The sequence below is a fragment of the Aquarana catesbeiana genome, linkage group LG01 (genome assembly GCF_042186555.1).
Source record: "Aquarana catesbeiana isolate 2022-GZ linkage group LG01, ASM4218655v1, whole genome shotgun sequence".
Taxonomy (NCBI): Eukaryota; Metazoa; Chordata; class Amphibia; order Anura; family Ranidae; genus Aquarana; species Aquarana catesbeiana.
Window position 1 is genome coordinate 57,873,972 of NC_133324.1, and position 8,877 is coordinate 57,882,848.

Consider the following 8,877-nt stretch of genomic DNA (forward strand, 5'->3'; position numbering starts at 1 on the left):
ACCTGGAGTATGCTGTCCAGTTCTGGGCACCAGTCCTCAGGAAGGATGTACTGGAAATGGAGCGAGTACAAAGAAGGGCAACTAAGCTAATAAAGGGTCTGGAGGATCTTAGTTATGAGGAAAGGTTGCGAGCACTGAACTTATTCTCTCTGGAGAAGAGACACTTGAGAGGGGATATGATTTCAATTTACAAATACCGTACTGGTGACCCCACAATAGGGATAAAACTTTTTCGCAGAAGAGAGTTTAATAAGACTCGTGGCCACTCATTAAAATTAGAAGAAAAGAGGTTTAACCTTAAACTACGTAGTGGGTTCTTTACTGTAAGAGCGGCAAGGATGTGGAATTCCCTTCCACAGGCGGTGGTCTCAGCGGGGAGCATTGATAGCTTCAAGAAACTATTAGATAATCACCTGAATGACCGCAATATACAGGGATATACAATGTAATACTGACACATAATCACACACATAGGTTGGACTTGATGGACTTGTGTCTTTTTTCAACTTCACCTACTATGTAATATTATTATGCTTTTTTTTTTTTTTTTTTTTTGTGCAAATTACCACAACACCATTATCCCATAGTTTTTAATATGTTGGTGTCCCTACATTGTATTTTTTTAAATGTAACGGTCTACTCCCAAACTGTCATTTGAAGTAAAACACATAGCCAAGTATTATTCTACACATTTTTTTTTATTGTGCATTAAAAAAAGAAAACAAATAAAATTAGACATGTTATCTGCCAATAGAACTTAACCAAAAAGTGGATTCTATGCATCCAAAAATATAGAAAATATACCAAATCAAATCATTATTATTCAACCAAAACATAAAATAAAAGCCTCATGCATGTGTCCTGCTTCTTAATATAGGGGGTCACCAATGCCAAGAGATGGTGAAAGCAGGGGTCCGTCATCCGGAGATAATTCCAAAAATCATCCGGATTATTCTCCTGGAGCTCCCGCAGCAAAGGCATATGACATAATTGGTCACGATTATTAAAGCAACCAATTTTTGGTCCAAGAAATCTTCCTCCTCCTGTTCCTGGACTGGACTCGGGTCAAAGCAATAACTCCAAGGCCAATAATAAATAACACGTTAGCTCCCCTAATTCCACAACATGTCTGGTTGACGAACGGCAGTTCAGAAACGAACTGAAAAGCGCGAAACGAAAAGTGCGAATCAACACTCACCAAACTTCTACCAACGCGAAATTAGCAGAAGGAGCCCAAAGGGTGGCGCTAAAGAGCTGAAAAACCACGTACTACGTCACTATATTCGTGTTTGTTGGCCGACAATTCCTTGCCGTTTGTATGCAAGACAAGTTCCTGTCCAACGCCCTTCGGACAAAAGTCTGAGGTTTTGTCTGAGGAAAATCCGATCGATGGAATTCAATGCAATTTTGCTTCAGCTAATTACAGAACAGAGAATGTTTTTTTTTTTTTTCAGTCTTTTGAAGTGTAATGGGGGTTGATTTACTAAAGGCAAACAGAGTGTGAGATTTGCAAGTGCAGTTGCTCTAAAGCTCTGTAAATGAGGAAAAGCTCTGATAACTTTCACCATCCATTAATGTGCAGGCAAAAATGCATTGTTTTTTTCCTTTGCATGTGATTGGGTATTTTTTTTGTAAACTAAAGCTTTAGCTCATTTACCAAGCTCCGGAGCATCGGTACTTGCAGAGTGCACAGTCTATTTGCCTTCAGTAAATTAATCCCTATGACCTGCCTCTGCAAATATTTAACACTGGTGATATGAAAAATAGGGGACGCTAGTGGTTCACCATTATATCCCACCAATACAAAATGAATAAACAAATACACTGTATTAGCAAAAGTATTGGGACACCTGCTTTTACACGCACATGTACTTTATTGGCATCCCAGTCTTCATAGGGTTCAATATTGGGTTGGCCCACCCTTTGCAGCTATAACAGCTTCAACTCTTCTGGGAAGGCTGTCCACAAGGTTTAGGAGTGTGTCTATGGGAATGTTTGACCATTTTTTCCAGAAGTGCATTTGTGAGGTCAGGCACTGATGTTGGATGAGAAGGCCTGGCTAAGCAGTCTCCGCTCTAAATCATCACAAAGGTGTTCTATTGGGTTGAGGACAGGACTCTGTGTAGGCCAGTCAAGTTCCTCCACCTCAAACGCGCTCATCCATGGCTTTATGGACCTTGCTTTGTGCACTGGTCCAAATCATTTGGTGGAGGGGGATTATGGTGTGGGATTGTTTTTCAGGGGTTGGGCTTGGCCCTTTAGTTCCAGTGAAGGGAACTCTTAAAGGCGTCAGCATACCAAGACATTTTGGACAATTTCATGCTCCAACTTTGTGGTAACAGTTTGGGGATGGTCCCTTCCTGTTCCAACATGACTGCGCACCAGTCCCAGAACAGTTGGGCTTCCTCACATCAACTTCCTTCTGGCTCTGCTCAGGCTCCTCTGGCTTCCTCTCTGTCTCTTTCTGCTCCAGGGGCAGATTCCCTGCACAGGGGGTCACCTTCTGAAGGACTGGACCCAGGAACTCCTGGCTTCCTGGCTGCCAGGACTCCGAATTTCTTTATGGGCACTCCCTCCACCTTCTGGGCACACCTCCCATTATTATTTAGGCTGCCTCTCCTGCTCTCCCTCCCACTATACTTCTAGAAGTCTCTAGAAGACAGGGGGGAGTGTAATGGCACCTGCAGCTGACCGCAAAAGCAGTGTGTTCAGAACATGGAAAACACGCATTAAACAAGCCTTTCCCGCACTATGTTCTGGTGTGGACTGGCCTGAAATGATGATTTTCAGTGAACGTCTGGTCTTCACAAGAAAGGGTTAACAGTGGACAGTGCAGTCTGGAGCCAGGATGTTAGGCTGGAGAAAGGAGGGAGAGGGGGCGGGAGGAGCAGGGCACTGCCTTGCCATCCTAGGCCATGGGGCTGTGTGATTCTATTGATGTACACAATATAGTGGGACATAAAAGTCTAGTCCCTGCATGCAAGGCTGGCTCCATAAGGCCCTGCAAGAGAAAAGAGCCAACCTGAAAAAGGAAACCTGGGGCAGCGATCATGACACCGGCTTAACCTCTTCCTAACTGTAGAACATCCATGGTCATCCTCAGGTTGAAGTGGTTATTCCGGGATGGCAGCTACAGACATCATCCCAGTATTTTTAATTTCTTTTTTGTAAAAGCCAGCCTAGCGGTTGATTAGCCACTGGATGGCTTTTTCAGGCAGCGAGAGAAAACACCCCCCTCTCACCGCACATCGGCGCCACTCCAGGCTCTCCTGTGTGATCGGAGAGCCCGGCATCCAGTCCGGAGCTTCCGCCGGGTTACCACAGAGTCAGCAGTGGACCAGACGGTCCCCGGCCATTTCTATGCTTCTGGGAGGCCGGAAGTGGCGTCATGACATCACTTCCAGTTTGGGCAGATGTAAACACTGCCATTTTTTCCTGGAAAGCAGAAATCAATGTTTGTTGTTGCGTGTGGTTTTTACTTTTCTGGGGGGGGTTTTTTCTCATGATTTCCAGGGTAGAGGAGAGATTTGGGGTCTTATAGACCTCAGATCTCTCCATAAAGAGGACCTTATTTTTATTACAAGTGATGCCTTATTTCTATTACAAGTGATGCCTTATTTCTATTACAAGTGATGTTTCTGTGATGATAAGTGACTTTCTTGTGATAGGAATAAAAGGGATATTTTTTTTTTTTTTTTTTATAGAGACAGTGTAAAAAAAAAAAATTAAGTAAAATAAGTAATATTTAAAAAAAAAACTTTTTAGGGCACCCCCTTCTCCTTGTGCTCGCACGCAGAAGTGAACACATACGTAGGCCGCGCCCGAATACGTAAACGGTGTTCACACCACACTTGCGAACGTTATAGCAAGAGCAATAATTCTAGTGCTAGAGCTCTTCTGTAACTAAGATTTTGAAAGCGTTGCCTTTGGGGATTTTTAGGTACAAAGCGTTTTTAGGTATAAAGCGTTGCCTTTGGGTATTTTTTAGGTAGTCGTTTGGCACCATTTCATGAGCGTGCGCAATTTTAAAGCGTAACATGTTAGGTATCTATTTATTTAAACAAAAACAAAAAAAAATTGGGTTATATATTGTGTTTTTTTTTTTTTTTTTTTTATAAAAAGTGTATTTTTTCTCCAAAAAAATGTGTTTGGAAAATCGCTGTGCAAATACCGCAACATTAAAAATTGCAACACTCGCCATTTTATTCTCTAGGGCCTTTGCTTTAAAAACAAAATATATATATATTGTTTGGGGGTTCTGAGTAATTTTCTATCAAAAAAAAAAAATATATATTTTTACATGTAGGAGAGAATTGAAAGAATTGGCCTGGTAGAGAAGTAGCTAAACTAGAACATAGGCGAGCGTTAAAGATAAAGAAGCCGCATACTAAGGAAGAAAGTACTTCAAACTGAGGGTGTAATATTACTATATTTGTGTTAATTGTCAGTATAGCTTACTCCCAAAGGGAAATCAACTCTAAAGGGACGCAGACCCTGCCACTTTCCTCATTAGAGCCTTGCAGGTGCAGCAGCTGACTGATAATTATAAAACCACTCCCATTAAATTCACTTTCCACATGGACACAGACAAACAGGTACCTCTTCAGAATAACAAAAAATAGGAATCTGCAACAGCTTGTTCAATCCCCGCAATGTACATAGATCACCCAGAGGGGAATGGTTTTTTTTTTCTTAAGAAAAGTGGAGTCTCTTTAAGTGGTGGGATGTCTATGGATTATTTTTGGAGAATAAAGATATTGTTTAATGTTACCTTAGGTAAAAAAAAAATCCAAACAATGGCAGATGTCCGCCTCTGGAGTATTTTCTTTTAACATTTTTTTTATCTTTTTCCAGCCAATTTGTCTCCGATAATACATAGCTCCAAGATTGTGAGCAGAATTCTGAGTATAAAACTCTTCCTCCGCACTGTAGATGTAGATTATGGCTTCAACCTTCCGCATGCGATCCTCTTCTTGCTGCTCTTCTCTGTAGATGTGAGTCACATCATGTGACTGCGGTTATGATGATTGTCTGATGATGGGCACCCCGGCTGCAGCAAATTCTTGTGTAAACTGAAGTCATTTTAACTTATCTTGGACTGAACAATGCCTCCCTCTAGTGGCCAAATAAGACTATTACACCTCTGTTTTATATTCTGAATGAAACAGTATTAGGGCTTAACCACTTGCTTACCAGGCACTTAAACCCCCCTCCTGCCCAGACCAATTTTTAGCTTTCAGCGCTGTCAGACATGGAATGACAATTGCGCGGTCATGCTATACTATACTCAAATTACATTTTTATAATTTTTTTCACACAAATGGAGCTTTCTTTTGGTGGTATTTAATCACAGCTAGGATTTTTATTTTTTGCTAAACAAATAAATAAAAAGACAGAATTTTTTTAAAACAAAAAAACAAAAACATGTTTCATAGTTCGTTATAAAATTTTGCAAATGGGTGATTTTCCTCCTTCATTGATATTCGCTGATGAGGCCGCACTGATAGTCACAGATAAGGCGACACTGATAGGCACAGATAAGGCGACACTGATAGGCACTGATAAGATGGCACTGATAGGACGGCACGGATGGGTGGCACTGGTAGGTGGTATTGATCGGCAGCACTGGTGATGAGGCACTGATTACATTAATAGGTGGTACAGCGCAGATGGGAGGTGGTTAAAGTGGAAGTAAACCCTCCTATCGTTTTCAGCCAAGGAAGCTGCCATCTTGGCCTCTGTTAAATCTAATCTACAACTGCCATGAAGCTTCACACGTGATCAGTTATGACACCAGCCATTCAATGGTTTGACAGTTTGGTTGAGAGCACAACCAATGGGAGGGTTACATTTCTAGCATGTGCCAGAAAGGTGAAGCAAAAAGAAAGTTCTGGACAGCCACACTCCGGAATATAGCCTTTATTGTATACAATCCAAAAATACAAGCCACAGCAGAAAATGGGACAAGCGAGCTGACGCGTTTCACACTTAACAGTGCTTAATCATAGCCATAGCATAGCTACGATTAAGCACTGTTAAGTGTGAAATGCGTGCACACGCTTGTCCCATTTTCTGCTGTGGCTTGTATTTTTGGATTGTATACAATAAAGGCTATATTCCGGAGTGGGGCTGTCCAGAACTTCCTTTTTGCTTGATTTGCTATATCCTTAGCCGGCACCTGGTACTCCAGTTTCGAGGAGAGTTTTGTATCCATATCCACCTAGAGCGGTGATCCCTTCCCCATGTACTGGAAAGGTAACTGTTTTTATGGATGGGTTTACTTCCGCTTTAAGGTGCACCTGTGCCCAGACTATGGACGATAAAACCCCTTTCACACTGGATGCATTTTTCAGGCGCTTTATCGCTAAAAATAGAGCGTGTAAAGCGCCTGAAAAAAGCCTCATCTGCAATCCCAGTGTAAAACCCCCGAGTGCTTACACATTGGGGCGCTGCGCTGGCAGGACGTCAAAAAAAGTCCGGCAAGCAGCATCCGTGCAGCGCCAATGCCCATTGAAATCAATGGATCACCGGCAGCGGTGCTTTGGGGGCGCTTTTAACCCTTTATTTGGCCGCTAGCGGGGGGGGGGGCGTTAAAAGCTCCCCGCTAGCGCTAAGAAAAGCGCAGCAAAAACGATGGTATAGCGCCGCTAAAACTAGCGGCGCTTTACCTCCGACGCCCGGGCGCTGGCAGTGTGAAAGGGCTCTAAAGGTTTTACATTTTCTTAAAGCGCATCTGAATCCAAAGTCAAACATTTTATGTATTTCAGCCTACCAGTGCTTGCAGGACGTGACAAGGGCATTTCTGGCAAGATTAACCTTTTTTTTTTATTTTCTATGCTTGCTGAAAATGTTCTTAGATTGAAAAAAAAAATTTAATAAATAAATAAAATGTAATGCAACCACAACATTTAAGGACTGTAAGCTGCAATATATTACATTTGTGTTCTTGGGTTCAGATATCTTTTAGCCACTTCAGCTCTGGAAGATTTGACCTCCTTCGTGATCAGGGTGCTTTTTGCTATTTAGCACTGCGCTACTTTTACTGGCAATTGAGCGGTCATACAATGCGCTACCCAAACTAATTATAAGAAATATGTGGCGCTAACTAAAGTGCATAAATAGTGCATAGTCCAACAGGTTGCAATAAGGTTCCAACATAAACACAACAAATCTTCATATAACAGTTCATGCAAAAACAAAAGTGCATGTGCAAAAAATGATCGGTTTCATGAACTGTTGTATGAAGGTTTGTTCCGTTTATGTTGGAACCTTATTACACTTGTTGGACTATGCACTATTATTTATTTATTTAGCAGTTTTTTCGCTTTTTTGCACTTTATGCGATTTTTTTCCAATTTATGCGACTTTTTCACTGTTTTGTTTTTTTTTTTCTTTCTGTGATTTTTTTTTTTTTCACCTTTATGCACTTTAAGATTTTCATTGGATTTATGAATTATTATTGGATCCTTACATCATTATTAATTTGTTAGTTTTTTGATGTCCCATTGAAGAATTGCCACTAGTTTTATGTCTAGCCACATATTTTGTTGATATTTGCTCATATTATTCATGCACTTTAAAATGTATACACTGAAGAATTGTCACTAGTTATATGTCTAGTCACATTATTTGTGATATTTGCTCATACTATGTATGCACTTTAGTTAGCGCCACATATTTCTTATAATTAGTTTGGGTACCACGTTGTATGATTGCTCAATTGCCAGTTAAAGTGACGCAGTGCTGAATAGCAAAAAAAAAAAAAAAAAAAAAAAAGCCCTGATCATGAAGGAGGTAAAATCTTCCAGAGCTGAAGTGGCTAAAAGATTTCAATGGCCAGGGGCGCTGCAAAGAAGCTGCTTGCAGGACTTTTTTGGATGTCCTGCCACCTTTGGTGGTATTTGATCACCTGCATTTTTTTTTGCGATATAAACAAAAAAAAAGTTTGAAAAAAAAAAAATTTTTTTTTAAAATATATTTTCCGCTATAAAACATATCCAACAAGAAAATGTGTAAAAATTAAATTTCTTCATAAATTTTGCCCAAAATCTATTCTGCTACATGTCTTTTGTTTAAAAAAATCTCCCAAAAAGTGTAATTAATTGGTTTTTCATATATACTGGAATATATTATTTTTCTTTTTAATACTACTAATGGCATCGATCAGCGACTTATAATGGGACTGTGATAGTATGGTGGCCAATCTGACACTAACTGACACTGGAATTGGGGGGGGGGGGGGGGACTAACTGCCACTGACATCACCAGTGAGATTAACCACTTCAGCTCTGGAAGATTTACCCCCTTATGACCAGGCCATTTTTTGCGATACGGCACTGCGTTACTTTAACTGACAATAGCGCGGTCATATGACACTGTACCCAAATAAAATTGATGCCCTTTTTTCCAACAAATAAAGCTTTCTTTTGGTGGTATTTGATCACCTCTGCGGTTATTATTTTTTGCGCTATAAACAAAAAAAAAAATTTTTTTTTAAAAACAAACATATTTTTTTACTTTCTGTTATAAAACATATCCGATAAAAAAATGTCAAAAATCGAATTTCTTCATCAATTTAGGCCAATATGTATTCTGCTACATATTTCTGGTTAAAAAAAAATTCTAATAAGCGTATATTGATTGGTTTGCGCAAACGGTACAGCATCTAAACTATGGGATAGTTTTATGGAATTTTTATTTATTCATTTTTTTTTTTACTAGTAATGGTAGCGATCAGCAATTTTTAGCGGGACTGCGACATTGCGGCGGACAAATCAGACACCTAACTGACACATTTTGGGGACCAGGGACTACAGTGATCAATGCTAAAAAATATGCACTGTCACTGTACTAATGACACTAACAGGGAAGGGGTTA